The sequence below is a fragment of the Rana temporaria genome, chromosome 3 (assembly GCF_905171775.1).
Source record: "Rana temporaria chromosome 3, aRanTem1.1, whole genome shotgun sequence".
NCBI lineage: Eukaryota > Metazoa > Chordata > Amphibia > Anura > Ranidae > Rana > Rana temporaria.
The window spans coordinates 416,736,401-416,758,545 of NC_053491.1; the positions used below are offsets into that span (position 1 = coordinate 416,736,401).

Consider the following 22,145-nt stretch of genomic DNA (forward strand, 5'->3'; position numbering starts at 1 on the left):
GCAGCGCCTGTTAGCGGGTATCCACTCACTTGCTGCCGCCACGTCCCTCGCCTTGTTGTGCCACTGCCCCATCATTAAAGTGAATGGGACCGTTGGTGAGTCAATAGCGGGTCAGAGGAGGAGCCGCTCCGGGTCAGAGATGAGTTGCTCTTTAAAAATTATGATTTACCGTAAATCAAGTCTTTTTACTAGTGATTTAAATGATGATTTAAATCAAATTCACCCTGGTGAGAAATAGGAAAGATTTTTAGGTAGATTCACAAAGAGTTAGGCCGGCTTATCTACAGATAAGCCGACCTAACTCTGAATCTAAGCCGGCCTATGTTTAAGTGTATTCTCAAACAGAGATACACTTAAACATATTTAAGATAGGCTGGCTTGCGCCGTTCTATCTTAGGTTGCAATGTTTCTTTTGGCCGCTAGATGGCGCTTCCATTGCGGCCGGCCTAGATTATGTAAATGAGGGGATACGCCGATTCCCGACGATTTCCGAGCGTACGCCGGGCCTACACCGTCGAGTTGCGTCGTTTCCGTACGCGATAGGCTGCCTGAAGTTATTCCACCTATGAGGTGGAATAACAATGTTAAGTATGGCCGCCGTTCCCGCCGCGAGGTTCGAATTTTTTACGTTGTTTGTGCAAGTCGTCTGCAAATCGGGATTTACGTCGTTTACGTACGCGTCGAAATCAATAGGCCCGTACGGCCTACTTAGCCGCAATGCGCACTGGGAAATGTAGTCGCCCGGCGCATGCGCAGTGTAAAAAACGTCAAACGTGAGCCTCATTTCAATACTACACGCCCCCCCTCCCAGTCATTTGAATTAGGCGCGCTTATGCCCCAGCTCGTTTTAGGCCAAGCCGCCAAAAATTTGATGGTAAGTCGTTTGAGAATTACTACTAACCTAAATAATTTACGGCGGTGTAGCCTAAAAAGAGTAGGCTAGGCCGTCCTAATTTTAGGCGCCCCTACGTGAATCTACCTATTTGTCTCTGAGATAGAAAGGAAAGGAAAAGGTGACCTTCAGAAGCTGATGACTGCTCAGCAGGAAAGCCAACATTTATCTGGGCATATTTAATGTCTACTGGATAATGAATGGAAATGCATTAGGGATAAGGGCTATCGATTGCAAGTGGTGTATTTTACTTGGGTACATTAAAAAGCTTAAAGAAATGTTCCACTTTCATTCAAAAAATGTTCCACTGCAACTTCCTGTAATCCTCACAATGGCTTTGTTTTCATGCAGCAGTGAGAGTGTCACTTAAAGTGAACCTTAGCTCGTCTAAAATGTTTCTGGGAGATCAACATCACTATTGCAGGAGCCATTGTAGGTCTGCAAATTATCTTTGTTGGGCCCTGTATTTCTCTGTACTCATGGGGCCCCAACTTTGCCCACACTGTAAAGACGTACTCCTGCCAACATTGTTTTACATAGACGCAAACAATGCGTTTACATATGTAGGTTGAATAGTACTTTGTAATGACAGGCTTTTTTAAATGAGACATCCATGGTCCATTAGCTGGTTCCCTGGCCCCAGCGGCCGGGTAAGTGTCATCGGAACCCAGAAGCGACATGTATTGTTCATTTGCTAGAAGTTCTGGGCCCACAGGTGGGACAGCAGAGCCCGGCATACGTGGCAGGGAAGTCGCCTGGTGGTCCTGTCGCCTTTACAACCACTCGAATCACTTCCACCTAAAAGCCAACAGTCGGCTTGACAAGAGTGGCACATATGCTTGATGTATTGTCATGAGTACAGATAGTGTGCGTTCAGGACATAAGGTGTGTGCGCATGAGGCACTTTGCACAAGTATCGGTGCATAGCTGCATACAGACACCTTCAGCCATTCACAGCAATGGGAGGCTGTATGCAGCACCCTGGGCTCCCTGGCATTGAATTATACCTGTTTATGCTGTGTGGGCAAATGCACCCTTGTGTATGAGCGTTTAAAGTGGAATTCCAGCCCAACACTATCTGTGCTTTAAAATGTTCCCTCCCCTTCCTGTTACCAACCCTGACAAATCAGTGTATAAAAAAAAAAAAAAGATCTGTATACTTACCTTTTTTTTTTAGTCCACTCTGGTCTGGCCATATAATCCCCTGTGTCAGGGAGCACTCAACAGCTGAGACTTCCTACAGCTGTGATGACCCATAAGCTAAGTCCCAACCAATTTCAACCTCCTCTCCCCTGCAGCCACCACTCACTGACCCGTAGGAGCCAGAGCTTCAGGATCACGTGAATGGACTGGAGTGGGTGAAAAAAAAGGACTCCGATGATGTGGCTCTATTCCTCCCACAGACTTCAATGATGGGGCTTCATTACTCCCACGGATTCCAATGATGGGGCTCCATTCCTCCCACGGACTCCAATGATGGGGCTCCATTCCTCCCACGGACTCCAATGATGGGGGGGCTCCATTCCTCCCACGGACTCCAATGATGGGGGGGCTCCATTCCTCCCACGGACTCCAATGATGGGGGGGCTCCATTCCTCCCACGGACTCCAATGATGGGGGGGCTCCATTCCTCCCACGGACTCCAATGATGGGGGGGCTCCATTCCTCCCACGGACTCCAATGATGGGGGGGGCTCCATTCCTCCCACGGACTCCAATGATGGGGGGGCTCCATTCCTCCCACCCGATACCAATGATGGGGGGGCTCCATTCCTCCCACCCGATACCAAGGATGGGGCACCATTCCTCCCACCCGATACCAAGGATGGGGCACCATTCCTCCCACCCGATACCAAGGATGGGGCACCATTCCTCCCACCCGATACCAAGTCTGAGGCATTATTGACTCCCACAAATGCTGTAAATTTTTCTCCCTCCACTGGCTGCAATCCGCCCCTTAACGTCTAAAGTAGCCCTTTTGTTTAGAAAGCTTAAAGATATAAGATGGACATAATGTCTGCTAAATGTCAATCACTGTTGAATGGGCATTACTGCAGTACAATTCTGCCTGCACCTGATTCCTTTTACAGACCACCTCTTTTATTTTTCTCTGTTTTTAGGGTATGGCACCAAATGGTGCAGAGGTGGGGAGTAAAAAATCCAGAAATTGTGGGCCACTACAGTTTAGTTTTACTATGTGATTTTGGCATCTTCCTCTATCCTCTCCTCCTGTTTAGTGCTAGTTATTTTATTCCTAGCTAGACCCTCCACACTTTTTCCATGCTCCCTCAGTCAGTGTTAGTAAGGTGCCAGCACTTAGGAAAGATAGTGAAGCACTTTTAAAGACCAGAAAACCATCCTCATGTACTGCATTGCAATTAGCCGAAGTAAAGTAAGTTGGATTCAACTTCTGTATTTTATTAGACTTGCGCTTCTTGTGGATGGTGCCAAGTCAGCAGGTGACCATACTGTCCGGGCAGATTAGGTCTATCGATGCAGCATTTGAAACAGAACACTCTGTGTTAATATTTTTACCTGGAGTACCTCTGTGACGGTGTTTTGTTGGGAGAGATCTGGCAGCAGATGTGATTTTTTTATTAATTTTTTCCCCCTATTTCAATGGCATAAAACTGAAATACTTTTTTAATTAAGCTAATGTAGCTGCATCTTTTCCCCTATTACTGTGATTGATTATTGCGCACAAAATTGTCAAGTCATTCCAGGGCAACTTGATGCTTCATTGTTAGTCTAATTGTGATATGACTTCCCTGAAGCCTGCAACATTTGAGCCAGCAATGCTCTGCATTATACAAATTATATTTCTGATTGTGGCTGAAAGCCCAACTCTGAGAAATGTCCTCTCTTACAGTAGGGTTCTTCCCATGCTGCAAAAGTTAATTATTTATTCTAGGGAAGAGTAAAGGCACTTTAAAGCGGGGTTCCAACCACAATTAGCATTTTTTAAATGTATGTCCTTTCATCATGCGTTTTTATAATATAAATCCGGTCACTTACTATTTTACAATCCGCTGCATAGTTATTCAAAAAAGATAGTTTAAAAAACTATGTCCACACCGTTGTCATTTTGCTTGTGGGCATTGTGAAGCCCACAAGCACTTACTTCCTGTAAGTCTTGGATCGGGAGTGATAATGGACCACCCGTCCTGTCCCATTCTCACGCATTCGCATTTAAATAGCAGCGCCGCGGCGTCTGACGTGCCTGCCGTTGTGATGGCAACCAACAACATAGAACAGTGAAAGGAGCTGGAACTTCCTGCTTCGAAATCCCGCGATTCCAGCGCTAGGGTAGCGCACTGCATCTTGGGAAATTACAGACATTTCCCAGGAGCATTAGCGTGCTGAGGAGCAGAGGGAGATGTCAGAATCCTAGGTGATTCCAAAGGCAGATTTCGTGGGACCACATGGCAACAGGCAATTTCCAGGTGATTAAACATTTTTTTTTTCTTTTTTAGGTCTAATGAGCACAATAATGACATTTTTTTTGGGGGATGGAAACTCCACTTACCTGATCCTCCACTGCACGGTTAGATGGTGCACCCCCATGCTTCGGCAGAGACCGTCCCTTGGCATCATCACATCCAATGAAGGGCTACGGTCCCTGCATTGATCTTGGTGACATCAGGACCTTAGACCGCTGGAGCATGGGGGGAAAAGACGTTGTGGGGACAGGTCTAGCCAGGCATTGGATCAGGCAAATCTTCTTTTCTGTGTCACCTAGATCTAAATAAGCACAGCCCCACTACAAAGGACAATATTAATGTATACCTTTTATAGGTACAGGTATTGGAGTGTTTTATATCTTAATGCATAGAATGCCTTAAAGTGTTACTATACCCAAGACCCTGCATTCACTATATCTGTTCTCCCATAGTACACGGAAATGCAATTCTTTTAGTAAATATAAACTTCTAAATACCTTTTCTCAACAGCAGTCTTGTGATTTCGATTAGTGTCCAGCCGAGCACTGATTAAAGCTTGTAGGAGGAATTTTCATTCTCCACTGACTGTCCTATGAGGCTGCATGACCCCTGACTTAGTCTGGACAGTGCTGATTGGCTCTGTGGTGATCACATGCACTCTCCCAAAAAACTCTTTAGCAATACACACTAAACTGATATGGACTGGGGACTGTAAATGAAGGATAGGAGCCTTTTTGCACAATGTGGATGATTAACCTCTTCGGTTCCACAGTGAATTTCACAAACATGCTTTACTGCATATACACACTTGGGTAGATCCACGTACATTGTCGCAACTTTGCGGCGGCGTAGCTTAAGGAATTTAAGCTAGCTATGTTTAAGCGTATCTCTGTTTGAGCATACACTTAAACATAAGTCGGCGTAGATTCTGAGTTAGGTCGGCTTATCTACTGATAAGCCGGCCTAACTCTTTATGAATCTACCTAACTGATTTTACTGTTGTTGATTTAGTAAAACTTTAAGGTAAAAGCCATTTCGATTTTAGAACTACTTTAAATAGCAACTTGGTGTTTGCAATAATATTTATCACATCAAGACTCCCATCTTACAAATCCGGAGATGCCATTTAGTATAATGTATGGAAGTCCACATGTTGGGTGCCTTATGTAATACACATGGGGGTTTTTACAAGCCATTTTTATAGTCCATAATTGAGTATGTGTGATGTAACTAATCAATGTGACAGTAAAGTTGTAAATCCACTGCTTCCTCCATGGATGATGAAAATGTCACCAAGGTGTATACATCAATGACAGATGAATGTTTGGCAATAGGATAATGCACATACTCTTTCTTGCCTTTCAATGATAAAACCCGTGTTACGGTTTTTATGTAAAGAGCAAAATAATCCCCAGGACCACTGTTGGAATGTAAAATCCATTGCCAGAAATGTTTCTTGCACATATATGCAAGGCCGTCTTTAATATTAATTGGACCCTGGGCAAACATTTTCTTGGGCCCCCTCTTCAATGCAATTTCACTCTCCGTCTGCTCTGAGACATACAATAAATAGCAGCTATTCTCCAAATTGGTTTACTAAATCAGATCAGGCAGCAATTGTGATTTGTTTGCCAGTGGTTACAGTGTATTATTACCACTCACTGACTGGCTGCTAGAGGTTATAGCTCACTGATTACTTGCTAGAGGTTACAGCACATGACTTCTGCTTGTTTGGTTTCTAGACATTACTATATATCAGCACTGCTCACTGGTTGGTTGCTTGAGGTTACTGGATATCCTTACCACTCACTGATTGCTAGAGGTTACTGAACATTACCGCTCATTGGTTGCTAGAGGTTACTACATATCCTTATTGTTCAATGATTGGCTGCAAGAGGTTAATGCACATTATTACTGCTCACTGGTTGCTAAAGGCTACAGCACACCATGGACTGAGGAGGTAAATGGACCCATCAGTAGACAGAAGACTCCTTGGACTCCTGGGATCAGTGGCAATGCTGGGGGAGGGGCGTGTGTGTCAGTGGCAATGCTGGGAGGTTGATGGGATCAGTGGGCGTGAACATCACCACATTCAGTATGAAGCCTCATACACACGATTCGACTTCCGTCTGACTTTTCTGTGGATTTTGCTCCAAAGGGGCGTTGGCCGTGAACTTGTTCTGCGTACACGCGGCAGGACTTTTTCAGCCAACTTTCACCAAATCGCGTGGTTTTTCAACTTCTGCTATTGTTGTCTGATCTTTAGCATTGGTACTCAGCCATGATTAAGCACTAGCTCAGTGCGAAATGCGTCGGCTATCTACCTGTTCCTTTGTTGCACCTTGTGAAGTGATGTACTTGCTGTGTTTTTTTGAATAAAAGACAACCGTTTGGTCATTGGAGTGCGGCTATCCATCCTCTTTCTTCGTATCTTATGCTTGGTACTAAGCCTGCGTGTTTGTACTTTGGACTTTAGTCCAATGGACTTGTGTACACACAATCGGATTATCCTCCATCGGACATTTGTTGCTGGAAAGTTTGAGAGCATTCAACATTTGAGAGCATTTAGCATTCATCAGCGAAAATTTGTCCGTTTTGAAAAACCGAAAACATTTGTCCGATGGAGCATACACACGGTCGGATTGTCCAATCAAACATGTCCCTCGGACAATTGTTGTCAAAAAGTCCTATCGTGTGTATGGGCCTTTAGAGGGAGGAATAGTGCCCCATCGTTGGGAGAAATTGTGCCCTGTTATTGGTGTCAGTTGGCAGAATAGTGTCTCCTATTAGTAAGAGAAATAGTGCCCCAAGGGCCAGATAAAGGTAAGCAAAGGTCCGCAGTTTGGGGACCACTGAGTTAGAACCCTCTTTTGAAGTTTAAGGGCCCTTTCACACGTGGCAGATCAGTAATGATCCGCCTCCGTGTGTCCGTAAGCTCAGCGGGGATCGCTTTGTAAATCCCCGCTGAGCCGTCGGATGACAGGGCGGTCTCCGCACACTGTGCAGGGACCGCCCTGAATTTTCTCTGCTCTCCCCTATGGGGGGATCGGATGAACACGGGACCGCCCTGTCTTTTCTCTGCTCTCCCCTATGGGGGGATCGGATGAACACGGACTGTGTGTCCGTGTTCATCCGATCCGCAGACGGAAGAAAAAATGGGACATTCTTCCGTCTGCAAAATCGGATCTTTGCAAAGGCGGGTGATTACGGGTGTCGCCGGATGTTTATCCTCTGACACCCGCAATCACATAGGGACCAATGTATGTCCCTTTTTCATCCGCAAACGGATGGATAAAAAAGCGGACATACGGTCCGCACGTCTGAAAGGGCCCTTATTGTTGCCGTGTACCCTCTGGGTATGTTCATTTTATTTACCCTGGTGACCACTGTCACTGAGACAGAACAGGATAGAACATCCAAAATATTAGTTCTCAGAACAAGAGGCAAAGCATAATTTTCCAGTGTGGGCACGAATCACTGAGTGAATGGAATCATGTCCCACAAATGGCCAAGAAGGGATTTTCCATTACTATGCACATATTTTCTCCACTCTCTTCCCATTTTGTCACTGGAATGGGTAATGACGTGAAATCTTTCCAACTGGCACAACAAAAAGCAGAAAAGGTTTTAACAACATTTAACAAACATTTTATCTCATACAGTACATCACTTTTATATTGTCAATACTGGATTTGGTTAGCAAGTGTGCAGTTATTTCCCTAAAGACTCGTAGATGCTTCAATAAAACCACAAGAGTGTTTGTAGATCAGGAAGTGAGAACAGGAAGAATAAGCTTTTTCTGGGACCAAACCTTTTTATTTAGGTGGATATAGTAAAAAGGGAACAACGTTAAACAGTGAAGGGTGTCACCAGTGGTACCGTACAGGACTGACTGATAAGATGCCTACCAATGACACTGAGGACGGTCAAAGTGCATTCTAGCCAGTGAAGCTACCATATCTTTGCTTTATGTGAACGCGTTATTAGCAAAGTTGGCCAGTAGAGATTGTTCATTGAGATAAACAAACAATCTTCTATTGCTTGTGAGTTGAGTGTATGTGTTTGAGATAATAGAATAATAGGCTTGCTGTCAGGTGTTTGAATTATACCTGCACACAGGGCCGGCCCTACCATGGGACCCGATGGTACCATTGTACCAGGCAGCACTTTCAGGGGGGCAGCAAATTGCCGCCCGCACGCCATCCCATTCCGCCAGCTCCGCTCTCCACTCCACTGTGGGGCTAATTGCCACCCGACCGCTCCTCCCGTTCCGCTCCACTGTGGGGTAATTGCATGAAAAGAGCCATAACAGGTCCTTTTTATACTCCTATATACATGTATAGAGCCATGATAGGTCCACTTTAGTTATCATGATATAAAATAATGGATGTGGGGGCATTTTGGTGGGCGTACTTTTTGGGGGGGGGGGGGGGGCAGCATTTCATTCTTGGTACCAGGCAGCACAATGTCTTGGGCCGGCACTGCCTGCACATTTAGCCACCCTTGTATGTTTCTTGGCCACTGTAGACAGTTATTTGGTTGTCATGCTTCAACATATTTCGTAATACTGAGCAATGTCTCCCTAGCCTGCCTTTGCACTTGAGTGAACAATTGTGCAGTTGTTAGACATTTAGACATCTGCATACATTGTCCTCTCCTGACTGAACAAATGAAAATATAGAGCTGTGCCAACTGCCCAATCTTTTAGATTGTGGTATGTTCTGTTTTCTGAAATCACAATCACCTATAATGAATATTGTTTTGTCTCTGTGTAGAGGAAACTATATCAGTCTGGTGAATACTCTTTATTGGTCATCTGTAAACCATATACAAGTTGATTTTGTTTTCGGTGTCAATAACAAAAAAATTGTGTGCTTGCTTGCCTTAAAGCTGAACTCTGTGCAAACATCAAAATAAATGGGTAAAATGCTTATAAAGGAGCCTTTAAGGGTATGTAGGAAGTCCTTTAACCAATGGGGTTTCCTGCTGCCTACAAGAAGATTGGACACTGGTTAACAAATTAAAAATAAAATGTAAGCAAGCCCGTGATAACCCCTCCTACTACCAAAATGCCCCATTTTTGTTTTGTCTTCTTTTGCTAGTGTACTAGGAGGATGGACATCGTTTTTTTTTTTAGTCTTGCTGTGTTAAAAAAGAGCAACTTGCTGTGTTAATCACTTCAGCCCCGGACCATATTGCTGGTCAATGACCGGGCCACTTTTTGCGATTCGGCACTGCGTCGCTTTAACTGACAATTGGGCAGTCGTGCGACGTGGCTCCCAAACAAAATTCGTGTTTTTTTCCCCCCCCACAAATAGAGCTTTCTTTTGGTGGTATTTGATCACCTCTGCGGTTTTTATTTTTTGCGCTATAAACAAAAATAGAGCGACAATTTTGAAAAAAATTTTTTTTTTCCTCAGCCGATATGTATTCTTCTACATATTTACACTAGATGGCGAGGAAGGGGTTAAGTATGTTCCCTAGGTGTGTTCTAACTGAAGGGGGGGTGGGGCTCACTTGGGGAAATGACAGATCGCTGTTCATACATTGTATGAACAGTCATTTCTCCCCCTGACAGGACCGGGAGCTGTGTGTTTACACACACAGCTCCCGGTTCTCGCTCTGTAACGAGCGATCGCGGGTGCCTGGCGGTGATCACGACCGCCGGGCAAGCCCGTCGGGACCAGGGGCGAGCGCGCCTCCGGCGGCACGCACGCGTCCCTATTAGCTATACGTCATCTCACTATGCAGCTATGTGATCTCGCGCAGCAGAGCCGACCTACTGCCGTATAACTGCGGCGGCTGGTCAACAAGTCGCTAAAAAGAGCAAAAAAATGTTTTATTTTATTTTGGATAAAATATAGGAGGGCTATAATTCTTTTGCTGTCTGTGTCCCATTGGTGAGATTTACCTTGACTTCCTGTCCCCTAGATAAAGCAGGAAGTGAGTGTAAATTATTCAGAAGTGAGGGAATCCATGGTTGTCACCAGAATCCGTTTCTCCATTAGAATATTTCCCCTCTATTATTGTCCCGGGAACAACCCAAAATCTGGTCATTTCATTTACTTTCACTTTCAATGATAACAGTAAACCTGACAAATAGAGAGGGTGAACCTCCCTAAGGCCCCTTTCACACTGAGGCGTATTTCAGGCGTTTTAGTGCTAAAAATAGCGCATAAATAACGCCTGAAATAATCCTGCCCCAGCATGAGGCGATGCGCTGGCAGGAGGAAAAAAAATCTCCTGCAAGCAGCATCTTTGGAGCGGTATAGGAGTGGGGTGTTTACCGCTCCTTCCCATTGAAATCAATGGAAAACCGCGGTAATAATGCCGGCGAGGCGCATTGCCGGCGGTATTAACCCTTTTTCGCCCGCTAGCGGCTGAATATCGTGGTAAATACGACGGTATAGCAGCGCTAAAAATCGCGCCGCTCTACCGCCACTGCACCTCCACTGCCCCATGTGAAAGGGGCCTTTATGGAGGCACAGGCAGCAATAAAACAGTGACAGGTGTGTTATAATCCCTGTCCACTGCATCCAACGGGAAAAACATTTGTAGGTAGATTCAGTAGATTCAGTAAGAGTTAGGCCGACTTATCAGTAGATAAGTCGACCTAACTCAGAATCTACGCCGACTTATGTTAAAGCGTATGCTCAAACAGAGATACGCTTAAACATATCCAAGATACACCGGCTTGCGCCGTCCTATCTTAGATTGCAATATTTTGGAAGGCCGCTAGGTGGCGCTTCCATTGCGGTCGGCGTAGAATATGTAAATGAGGAGATACGCCGATTCACGAACGTACGCCCGGCCGACGCAGTACTTTTACGCCGTTTACGTAAAAGAGATAGGCCGCGTAAAGTTAGCTAGGCCCTAGTGGAATAGTAATGTCAAGTATGGCCGCCGTTCCCGCGTCGAAATTCGAATTTTTTACGCCGTTTACATCCACGTCAAAATCAATAGGCCCGTGCGGCGTACTTAGCCGCAATGCACACTGGGAAATGTAGGCGCCCGGCACATGCACAGTAACAAAAAAACGTCAAAAACGTAAGGTCAAGCCTTATTACCATTAAACACGCCCCCCTAACACACATTTGAATTTGGCGCCCTTACGCCCGCCCGCTTTAGGCTACGCCGTCGTATATTGGCAGGCAAGTACATTGAGAATCATTACTTGCCTAGCTAACTTACGGCGGCGTAGCCTAAACACGCTAAGCTACGCCGCCGTAACTTTATTCCATTCTATTTGAATCTACCTATTGGTCTTTAAATATAACTTGAAGACTAGCCTTTTTTTTTTTCTAGCAATATTGTTTACTTCCTCCCTGTAGCACCCTCACCCTCGTAGTTAGGTGCTAGGTAAATTATAGTTTTTGGCTCACTCTGTAGTCAGAGGAGTTGGATTGTCTCTACTTTTTGGCCTGCTGTGGCTCCACAAGCTGTGGCATAGATTGCTTCGCCCTAGTTCTGTTGAGAAACTTCCAGAGCTTGTGGCAGGAAGATCCAAATTCCCAGCCTGAATATTTACTACCCTCTGATCAATCCCAGGGAAGTGCCCAGTAGGTGGTCCGAGAAGAGGGAAAGCAGGCCGAAGCTTGAGGAGCAGAGGAAGTTAGTTGGTGCTTGGTCCTACCTACATGAAGATGGACTGCTGATGCTTCGGGTGGACGACTGCTTGGTGCTATGGATAGAACTCTCAAATTCTGGATCTCTCTCCCAGGTCTGTGAGTAGAGCTTGATTACTGAGCTGCAGTCTCCATGGTCCCCAGCTATGGGAGGTGACTGTTACAGTTATCCCTGAACTTGTTGAAGATTAATCATGCTTCTCAGCTGCAAAGGTTTTAGGCTGCTCCATTCTACTTTTAAATGGTGCTAAAACCCTTTTGTTCATGGTCTCCAGCTGCGACCACAGTGAATGTGCTGCTGCTATAGAGAGACATGTCCTTAGCTTAAATAGGCGTCATTTAAGTATCCCATATCCCATTCCCCATTGTTCTCCTTCTGTTAAAGTTCTACAGCAATAAACTTCAAAAATATATCCCCTAGACTGTTTTCTGAGGCTGACTGGGTGAACTGTTTGCTGTGTGCCTGGCTGCCTCTGCACTGACTGGGAAAGAACTTGGAAGAATCCTGCGGCCCCTTGGGGGGTAAGCCCTACATTCCTCAATACTCTTCTCTATGCAGATGCTGGTATTTTCCTCACCGGCTATCTAGCATGGTTGTCCTAAGGCTGGCTTATGGCCTGTTTCACAACCAGACCTGGCTGGACATTGCAAGGTAAACCTGAAAGTGCCCTTTTTTTCACTAAGCTCCGCATGGGCACTTTCGGGAATAGTTGTGGTTAAGTCAGTTTGTGAAGCGCTTTGCAGGTCAAGAGTCATTGGTATTGTCTCTGCACTTGCGCTGTCCCTAAAGACTCATTTATAAAGTAGGCTATTCAGGCCAGGCACCGGAAGCTCCATTATTTTTATTGATCACTGATACCATTATTTCCCGTTTTTCTCTAGTTGCTATCTTTTTTGCCACACAGTACTAAGAAAGCTTCCCCCTGCTTCTGTTTCTGCTAAAAAGACACACTGATTGTTGATTCATTCCTGCTGCCAACCTACATCGGCCTCTCAGTTCTCCAGTTGTGAAGCTTCACCTGCTACTAGTTGTCCAGAGTTCATTTGTACTTGAGGCCTTGCCTGTTAATGGCCCGTACACACGATCCGAATATCGTACGACGGATCGTACGACTTTTTTCGCTTAATAGTCGCAAGTAAAGTGAAATAGGTTATTAAAGTCACGAAAATTCTCGTACGACCGAAAAAAATAATCGGAAGTGATGTCATGTGTTGTAATGTATTTGTATTGTATTGTCAGACGACAACTGTACTGACTAAACGAAAATCGTACGATCTTACATCGTACAAGGAAAATTTTCGTGCATGTCCGATCGAAAAATATCGGATGAACGGTCGTGATCGGCTCTCGAAAGTAGTGTACACACGATCCGAAAATCGTACGATTCTTCATCGGACGATCGTTTTCGTCCGTTATTCGGATCGTGTGTACGGGCCATAAGGCTTGTACACACTATAAGAAAATCAGGTAAACATTTTCGTCCGGGGAACAATCGTACAATTTTCTGGTAGTGTGCACAAAACTTTCGACAGCCGATTCTGACCTTCCTAAGGGACAAACGCCAAATTTTTTCTCGTATGGGAACAGAACAAATGATTTTTGTTTAATGTGTACTGTTTTCGAAAATCAGAAAATGCGTATGATCAGAAACCATAAACGGCAACAAAAAGCCTTTGTCGCACCAGAATTTTCGTACATTATTTTCTTCCTCACTTGCGACTTGCTGTGAAACCATGAGGAAAATGGGACAATCATTCACCCGATTGTTCTTATAGTGTGTACCCCACTTTACTTTAGCCAGTACATTGCTCACCCTCAATCCCTATTCTAGATATAAGGGAAATAGTCCCGCTGTTTTGAGTCCCTCATGGTCCCTCCCCACTTATGAATCAGGGTCTGCTTACAGTTTGATCCCTGATACTAGCAGCGTCTGTAGCGTCTGTAGCTTGGAATCACACTGTCCTCTGATTTTTAAAGTCCTTTCCCTCCTTGTAGTCATCTTTGGCTCCTTTGAGGTTTTTTTTTTTAGCTGAGGTATTTACTAGGTCATAAAAGGCTTTAAGACCCAAATTACCTAGTTGTTTTCCAGCTCTGGTCACAGAGGGCACAAGCTTGTTACTACGCCCTCTCCTGCAGATTCTATATCCAACTTTACTGTGGCCTTAGTGGCTTTGGCTCTTTATTCTCTTTATTGTCAAGTGTAGTCTGTTTTTACTCCCAAGTTAAAGGAGACTGTTTCAGCTATTACTGATGCCAATAAGCACAACCCTGAACCTAGAGGATCAGCCTTTTGCTTCTACTAGTGCGGTTTTGTGCCTAAGGGCCTTTTAAGACCCCTAAGGCCACGATGATCTTTCCTTTGCTCCTGCTTTTCTGACCCTGCAGCCTTAAAGTGGAAGTAAAGGCTTCCAATAAATATGCCTAAAACCAGTGCTTCCCCTCCTATATAGTGCTGGTAAACAAAGATGTGTGTAAATACCTAATTTCAATGCACTCTGGTCTGGTCATGTGATACAGAAGCTCTGGGTCCCCGTGTCACGGACCTGTTTCAGTAGGGAAGAGGAAGACGTGTCAATGGGCAACTGCGGTTGTCAATCAAATCCTGTGAGTAGATGGTGGGCACGAGTTGTGCTGCGTGTGTTTTTATACAGACACACACAACCCAGCTTAGGAGCGAACCTGCACGTGCACCCCTATAGCAAGCGGATTGCTATGGTGGTGCACACAGAAGAGGAGGTGCCAAGAGCACCAGCTGAGGATCCCAGAAAAGGAGGTTTGGGGCTGCTATTGCACAGAGCAGGTTAAGTATAAAAAATGTGAAAAAGATGAATACCTCTAAGTGAGGTGAGATTTTTCGGGCAACCAAAAAAAATATAGTGAAAACTAGGTCATAAAAATATATAAATTTTAATACATTAATTTACAGCATAAACATTTCATAATGACAACATTAATTAAAAAAAGGGGGGGGGGGGAAGGAAAAAATTATTACTGCTAGAGGATCACCACACACCCCAGGACTAGGCTAAGGGTATAGGTGATCATTAATCCGACGCGTTTCAGATGTCTCAGTAATACATCTTTCTTCAGGGAATAGAAAGCAGCAAGAGTTTTTCCTAAAACAAAAGAAAAGTATATAATAACATACAGAGTATATACCTGTAACCAAAGATTTGTTCTTTGACATTTGCAACATGTAGAGAAAAGGGGGGAGAGATGGAAAGCTCAATATGTAAGAGGAAAAAGGAACTCACCCCTTTCCAGACACAGAGCGCCTAGATCATCCCCATGGAGCTTGTGTGTGAGCCGCAATCAGGGCAACCAAACCAGATGGTGTACTTAATGTCCATAACGATCCCCCAATCCAGAGGACTCCATAACCATGGGGGGGTGGAGTGACATAAGTCTCCACAAAGGAGTCAGCAGTCATAGGACAAATAAAAAGTGTAATGGCTGGGGAGAGATTTAGGTAAATAAGTACAGGGAGGGTATTAGATTCTTCACTAAAAGGTGAGACCAAAAATAGAAACAAACTCCCTAAAATGTACTTACCACTCCCAATGCATCAGCTCAAAGGTGAACAGCCATTCCAGTCAAAGAAAGGAAAGCAAACTTGACCAGAAGACAAGATAACCTCCAGCTCCAACAGGTGAGGGGAGGAAAGTGAATGCTGACAGGGAAACCCCCCCTGACTACCCTTTATACTTACTTTGAGGATGATGGACCTCAGGTGTGGATGATCCATTCACTCCGGCGGTGTAGCAGCTGTTCCTTGAATGGGATAATTGGTTGTAGGTGGAGCAGTAAATGGACATTTGGGGATCAACTGAAGTGATTCCTATCCTCCAAATCCCCCATGTTTGGCGTGCAAACAGCGCGCCCACTACTGACGTCAGCGTCAGGTGGCCGAGCTCTGATCAATCAGGGCACGACACCGTGGACATGCCGCTGGTGACGCGCCTTCTGCGCGTCACACAGCACATGACTCACGGCGTCTAGCGTGATCCCAGAATACCAAAGGGTCATGTGACGACTGCGCACCCAATCAGGTGCATGAGACGTCAGACGACCGAACGCGAACGCAACACACACAGTGGTGCCACCCACTGTACGCGTCACAGCGACGCGAACGAAGTGCGCCCAACGACCAGACAGGGAAAGACAAGGAAGTGTCCGCACAGAAGGGGCGGAAATCACCACCCGTTCCAGAGAGCCTAACAGTCCATAGATTTAGACAGCAGCAATAAAATTGCAGTTTCGGGGCATCATTAAACAGGGGACCCGGGGAAACAAGAGAATCCAAAAACAAATACAGGGCAAAAATGGAACCATTGGAGGAACGCTTGATGGAGTGAGGGCAAATTCCTGAGGATGGGGCAAAGATATTCACTGTGCCTAGATGTCTCAGAACTGACAGATAAGAAAGTCTGACAGTTAGAAGGGAGATAAAGTCACCACTGCCGGGTAGGGGAGAGCCTCTAGGGCATAGAATGCCCCTGGGGCGGGCACCAAGGTGCTACTCTCCCCCGGCAGTGGATGGAGGAGCCCTCTTGTGATTGGTTAAGATAAGACCATAACGGACATCAACAACATCCAGAAAGGGCCGGTGAAAAAGCGGTACTTGACACATAAAGCTCCTGGTTGGAAAGCCACAGGGTGCACTGTCAACAAATCATCAATGGTTGATCACAGGTTTACAGTCAAAAATTTCATGTATAAATCCAAGAAGAAAACTTTTAGCTCATACATTTACAAAATCATAATCATACAATAATTTACAAATATAAATCCTACTTATTACAGATCTCAACCTAAGACCCCAGTATACCACAGGGTACAATTAAGGTTAGAATAGGGAGGGGGGGAGAGAGAAAGGGGGTGGGGGAACAGTTTTAACAGTTAGTCGGTTCAGGAGAAGGGGAAGGGACAGGAGGATGATTTCCCAGTGGCATATGGGGGCTAGTCCGTTTTCCCCGAACTGAACCCCTCTAGGAAGGGCCTAAAGCTCTCCATCTCGTTGAGTCCTGGAAAGGTTGTAGCTTTAAGGCATCTGATCCAGCGCATCTCGCGCTGGAGGAGTACCTTGTTCCAGTCCCCCCCACGTAGAGGGATATGTATTCTGTCAAGAACGGAAAAGTTGACTTTGGGCATATGGTACCCATGTGCTTTGGCCACGTGTCTCCCAAGGGGTAAATATAAATTGCCAATTCTCATGGAATGCATGTGTTTTTCCACTCTTTTATAAAGAGGTTGTTTGGTCTTGCCAACGTAGAAGGAACCACACTGGCACTGCATGAGGTAGACTACTCCCCGTGTGGTACAGTTGGCAAAATGTTTTAGCGAGAGAGTCTCCCCATTGGGCAATGCCAGTGTGGTCCTCCTGCCAATGACCTCACATTGCGCGCAGTGTCCACATGGGAAGGTCCCATGGGTCTTGCAGGGGTCCTTGGCAGAGTTGCCTTTGTATTCACTCCGGACCAAGATGGTCCCCAGTGAATCCGCACGTTTAAACGTGAGCTGAGGTCTATCCAAGAGTAGATTTTGGAGGATGGGGTCCTCAGTGAGTATAGGCCAGAATTTCGTTATTATTCTTCTAATTCTTGCATGCTCATTTGAGAACCCCAAGATTATCCTTGAGTTGTTTTCTTCAGATCTAACATTTTGTGATTTGGTTTTAAAGATCAACTTGCGTCTGTCTAAGGCTTTAACTCTGTTAAACGCTTTCCGGAGACAAGTTTTGGTGTATCCCCTGGCGGATAGCCGGAGGGAGAGTGCATTGCATTGTTCGTGGAAGTCATCTTCCATCGAACAGTTTCTCCTAATTCTAAGAAACTGGCTATAGGGTATAGACCTCTTGAGGGGTTCGGGATGAAAGCTACCCGCATGTAATATGGTATTCCCAGCGGTCTCTTTCCTAAAAAGGGTGGAGTAAATTTTACCATTGGGATCTTTTTTAATTTTAATGTCCAAAAAACTGATTTCTGATTGATCGTGAGACATGGTGAAGAACAAATTAAATTTGTTGATATTCATAAGTCTCAGAAGTTCATCGAGGCCACTTTGCGGTCCATCCCAAATAATAAAAATATCGTCGATGTAACGCTGCCAAATCAAGATGTGGGCAGCGCACATCGACGCATTCTCTCCCAGGAGGAAATCCCGCTCCCACTCCCCCAGGTACAGGTTGGCGTAGGAAGGTGCACAGCACGTTCCCATAGCCACACCCTGTACCTGGAGGTAGTGGGAGCCCTGGAAGAGAAAGGTGTTATGATACAAAATAAATTCTAACATAGTAAGGATGAAGGCGTTGAACTTGAAATCAGTGGTTGGCTGCTGCTTGAGAGCCTGTTCAACAGCCCTCAACCCAGATGAATGGGGAATGCTGTTGTACAGGGTCTCAACGTCGACGGAGACCAAAAAGGCGTCCGTTGGTATCGTCATATCTTCCAGCATCTGTAGCAGATGTATAGTATCTTTAGTGTAAGATGGTAGGTTGAGAACGTGTGGTCTCAAATATTGGTCAATGACCTCACTGACACCTTCAGAGATTGAGCCATTACCCGATATTATCGGTCTCCCTGGAGGGTCCACAAGGTTTTTGTGGACCTTAGGGAGAGCATAGAAGGTGGGTTGTCTGGGATGTTGGACCCTTATAAAGTCCCATAAATCTTTAATTATGACTCCTCGATGAAAGAAGTCATCGACGAGATCATAAAATTGTTTATTGAAGCCATCAACCTGAGCTGGCGTGATTTTAAGATAGCATTCCTTATTCTTTAAAATTTTGAGACACATTCGCTCATAATTATTGTTGTTCATCAAGACCACATTTCCCCCTTTGTCAGAGGCTTTGATAGTAATGTCTGGAAGATTTCTAAGAGTTTTCAAAGCTAGTTGTTGTTCGGAACTTAGATTTGAATGGACACTGTCCTTTTTCATGGCTTCAAGCTCTTTGGCAGTTTCTCTGACGAAGTGGGAAATGGCTGGATTTTGATTAAGTAAAGGAAATTTATTTGATCTTCGTTTAAATCTGGACATTGGATCCTTATTTACGGTGTTATCCTCATTATCCAATTCCTCCAAGTCCTCATCATCCCAAGCTCCATCCAAAGTCTCATTTTCTTGAAGCAGGAGATTTAAATCCCTAAGGGCTTTGAAATCTGCTGCCTTAAGATTGGGGGCCAGTTCTCTAAGTGGATCAATGTGTTTTGCATATAGGCTTTTGTAGAATAGCCTACGGGCAAACAAATGAATGTCTTTGACAGCATCAAATATGTTCGTACCCGTATTAGGACAAAAGGAAAGTCCCAATGACAAGACCTCATGCTCGACAGCTGTGAGGCTGTGGGAGGAAAGATTGATGATGTTCAAACCTCCTCCTGATTTAGATTCGGTAGTGTAGGGGGTATGTCCATTATTGTTAAATTGGGGGATGCTGCTGGCATCCCCCTTTTGTCCAAAAAATTATCCAATGCAGTACGTTGTGTTTTGGGAATAGTCCCACTATCTTTTTTGGGGAAAAGTCTGCTTCTACCGGATGATTGATCCTTAGTGTCCCCATCAACTACTTCACTCGATGGAGTGGTTTTTTTTCTAGGATTATTAGTAACCTGAGATAGTTGTGGTACTATTGCGGCCTTTTTATTGGCCTGCTTGACTTCCCCCTCGAGGTTTTGTTTGAAGGAGGCCCCTTTCCTTTTTGATGCTACACGCCCCGTATTGGAGGACATGGAGGAGGAGGAGTTTGATGGAGTATCAGAGGAGTAGTCTTTATGTATGCCATCTAGTTTGCTATTTTTCTTGGGGTTTTGGCTTCTAAATCTTTTAATATTGTCCCATTTATATGCTCTCCCTTCACGGAATGCGTTTTTGTCTCTCCAGTACTTTTTTTCTTTTTTAATCAAAATTGATTTACTAAAGGTTTCCAAATGCTCCTTGAGTTTTTGTTCAAGATTAGCATATTCCTCTAAGGATTTTAGGGGAGTCAGGTTAGCGTAGAGGGCTTCAATTTCATTGTCCAGCACTTGAAGTTGCTGACGATATTCGTTTTGTAGCAGTTGCATTAGATTTTTGGAACATTCATCTAGTCTGGCCTCCCAATTACTTTTGAGCTCCTTGCTGATTGTATTCAGGATCGGAAAGATCTGAATACGTAATCCAATTGGATTAATATGTTCACTAATGTATCTTTCCATGGACTGTATATGCCAATGCAAGGCAGCTTTTTTCTCAAGAACCTTAGTCAGGTTAAAGAAAAGGGATGCCAGATCAGATGTAAGTTGTTCCTTACCTTGGTAGTTCTTTTCAATTTGGGTCATAAGTTCTTCCCATTGACCACCCTTAAGATCCCCCATGATGTAATGACACCGTCCTAATCGCCCCTCCTAACCAACAAAAAAACGAGAAACAAAACCAAAAAAGACCAAACAAACAAAGCAAACAAGGGGGGGGGGGGAAAGGGGGGGAAAAAAAGGGGAAGAGGGGAAGGGTTTTTTTGGCGAGAAATGTTTTTAGACAAAAATAGTCATAATTTCTAGTCCTCCAAGGAGGAAACCCAAAAACATATATGAAGATGGGTAATTTAAACAGGCTCTGGACCCTGCTCTCATGGAATTATCCAATAGAGTACAGGGAAATATAAACCAGAGTCTGAAAAAAGGAAAATTGTTACTTTTAGAAAAAAGTAGGATCCATGCCAAGATACATGAGCCTAGCGAGGTATGTGGGTGTATTATCCACCCTATAATTTATGAAAGGATTTGGCTCATGTGTGGAGGCATGAGGTTGCCAACATCTCTGTATCAATTGAAAAAGATGAATACCTCTAAGTGAGGTGAGATTTTTCGGGCAACCAAAAAAAATATAGTGACAACTAGGTCATAAAAATATATAAATTTTAATACATTAATTTACAGCATAAACATTTCATAATGACAACATTAATTAAAAAAAGGGGGGGGGGGAAGGAAAAAATTATTACTGCTAGAGGATCACCACACACCCCAGGACTAGGCTAAGGGTATAGGTGATCATTAATCCGACGCGTTTCAGATGTCTCAGTAATACATCTTTCTTCAGGGAATAGAAAGCAGCAAGAGTTTTTCCTAAAACAAAAGAAAAGTATATAATAACATACAGAGTATATACCTGTAACCAAAGATTTGTTCTTTGACATTTGCAACATGTAGAGAAAAGGGGGGAGAGATGGAAAGCTCAATATGTAAGAGGAAAAAGGAACTCACCCCTTTCCAGACACAGAGCGCCTAGATCATCCCCATGGAGCTTGTGTGTGAGCCGCAATCAGGGCAACCAAACCAGATGGTGTACTTAATGTCCATAACGATCCCCCAATCCAGAGGACTCCATAACCATGGGGGGGTGGAGTGACATAAGTCTCCACAAAGGAGTCAGCAGTCATAGGACAAATAAAAAGTGTAATGGCTGGGGAGAGATTTAGGTAAATAAGTACAGGGAGGGTATTAGATTCTTCACTAAAAGGTGAGACCAAAAATAGAAACAAACTCCCTAAAATGTACTTACCACTCCCAATGCATCAGCTCAAAGGTGAACAGCCATTCCAGTCAAAGAAAGGAAAGCAAACTTGACCAGAAGACAAGATAACCTCCAGCTCCAACAGGTGAGGGGAGGAAAGTGAATGCTGACAGGGAAACCCCCCCTGACTACCCTTTATACTTACTTTGAGGATGATGGACCTCAGGTGTGGATGATCCATTCACTCCGGCGGTGTAGCAGCTGTTCCTTGAATGGGATAATTGGTTGTAGGTGGAGCAGTAAATGGACATTTGGGGATCAACTGAAGTGATTCCTATCCTCCAAATCCCCCATGTTTGGCGTGCAAACAGCGCGCCCACTACTGACGTCAGCGTCAGGTGGCCGAGCTCTGATCAATCAGGGCACGACACCGTGGACATGCCGCTGGTGACGCGCCTTCTGCGCGTCACACAGCACATGACTCACGGCGTCTAGCGTGATCCCAGAATACCAAAGGGTCATGTGACGACTGCGCACCCAATCAGGTGCATGAGACGTCAGACGACCGAACGCGAACGCAACACACACAGTGGTGCCACCCACTGTACGCGTCACAGCGACGCGAACGAAGTGCGCCCAACGACCAGACAGGGAAAGACAAGGAAGTGTCCGCACAGAAGGGGCGGAAATCACCAC

The 22,145-nt window shown here is 44.8% G+C and overlaps 1 protein-coding gene and 2 long non-coding RNA genes across 3 annotated transcripts in view; 1 reads left to right on the forward strand and 2 right to left on the reverse strand.

Annotated features, from left to right (window-relative positions):
• The window catches only part of DOCK5 (dedicator of cytokinesis 5), a 187,757-nt gene that overhangs the window by 72,456 nt on the left and 93,156 nt on the right, over positions 1–22,145 (forward strand).
• On the reverse strand, positions 15,033–15,583 carry LOC120933104. The gene is made up of 3 exons (XR_005748065.1): positions 15,510–15,583; positions 15,212–15,410; positions 15,033–15,073 (listed from the first exon to the last, which is right to left on the reverse strand). It is a non-coding gene; the product is annotated as an uncharacterized LOC120933104 (long non-coding RNA).
• LOC120933105 lies at positions 21,021–21,571 on the reverse strand. The gene is made up of 3 exons (XR_005748066.1): positions 21,498–21,571; positions 21,200–21,398; positions 21,021–21,061 (listed from the first exon to the last, which is right to left on the reverse strand). It is a non-coding gene; the product is annotated as an uncharacterized LOC120933105 (long non-coding RNA).